The sequence below is a fragment of the Osmia bicornis genome, chromosome 1 (genome assembly GCF_907164935.1).
Source record: "Osmia bicornis bicornis chromosome 1, iOsmBic2.1, whole genome shotgun sequence".
NCBI lineage: Eukaryota > Metazoa > Arthropoda > Insecta > Hymenoptera > Megachilidae > Osmia > Osmia bicornis.
Genome location: NC_060216.1, coordinates 241,159 through 242,504, shown reverse-complemented (window position 1 = coordinate 242,504; position 1,346 = coordinate 241,159). Strand labels below are relative to the sequence as shown.

Genomic DNA, 1,346 nt, shown 5'->3' with positions numbered 1-1,346 from the left:
ATACAATATATATATATATATATATATATATATATGTACCCGTCGTTACGACACCCTAGTTAAATAGAAAGATAGAAAAAAAAGAGAGAAAAGGAATACAGATGAGCCGCCGTCTGATCTTTGCTAAATGTTCTCGCATCACCAGAGTTTTTTTGGTCCGTGTTGCGTTCGCTCTATTCGAAATGAAACTCGCGGAGGCGAAGAATTGTTAAAAGTTTACGAAGCGTCTAGGAGTGGTTAAAACTGAGAGAGTTTTACGATGTCTTAGAACGAGCAACCGTCGAAACTTTGTTTTCGCGACGTTCTTTTCGTCGCTCTCGTCCCCACGCTCCTACGCTTCGGTTGTTTCTTTGCCATCCGTGTTGCGATAAAAAGATTTCTCCATTGTCCGAAAAGGACGGATCGAGATTCCTCTTTCGAAATAGAGAGAGAGAGGTACTTGCGGGTAACCTGGAATCTACGAAACACGCACCGTGGTAAAATTCGTGCGTCCGCCTGATCGATGTGTATTGCTTACGGACCGGCTGCGAAGCGACGATAGCGAGTCTTTGAAAAACTATGTGTCCATTAGTTAGACCGATCGTCGCCGGCCGTGTGTCTGTTTGAATCTCGCAACGCGCACGATTCAGCGACAGGACGCGCGCTCGAATTCCTTGTGTGCGTTCGTAGTTTTAAAGGTTTTTAAATGTACTTTACGCCCGACCGTCGAGAGGAGCGTGCCACTGGGCGTTTCTCCGACGGTTTCCGTCTTTGGACGCGATCGTGTCGTCAACGATCGAACAAACAAATACGTTGGCGACGCCCGATTTCGCTCTCCTGCACGCGCCTGGTGGGAGAGTGATGTGGGTACCGAATGTGATGTGTGTTAATAATGAAAAGAACACTAAAGATCTAAAGAGTTTGAAATACAAAATTATACGATTACCCTGAACGGTGGATCACTTGGCTCGTGGGTCGATGAAGAACGCAGCTAATTGCGCGTCAACGTGTGAACTGCAGGACATATGAACATCGACATTTCGAACGCACATTGCGGTCCACGGATACAATTCCTGGACCACGCCTGGCTGAGGGTCGTTTTCTTAACTAAAGACTTGTCTTCGCTTTGAAATTGTTAAAAATTGATAAAAGCAATACGACGAAGCTGCAGTCCGCAAAATGTTTGAAGCAAAAAGGAAGTAGCACGAAAATCATGGGAACGTCGTGTCTCGATTTTTTTCCCTCTTGTGCTCGTTTCATCGAACGATAAATAATACAAACATTTTGAAACGAGAGAGAGAGAGGAAAAATTGAATATGCGAAAGGTTGATTCACGCACAGATTCTCTACGTGTTTGCTTTTTTGCT

The 1,346-nt window shown here is 44.7% G+C and overlaps 1 non-coding gene across 1 annotated transcript; it reads left to right on the top strand.

The window, feature by feature from the left end:
• Positions 1–922: 922 nt before the first annotated feature.
• LOC123988405 lies at positions 923–1,077 on the top strand. The gene has a single exon (XR_006830018.1). It is a non-coding gene; the product is annotated as a 5.8S ribosomal RNA (ribosomal RNA).
• The last annotated feature ends 269 nt before the right edge of the window (positions 1,078–1,346 follow it).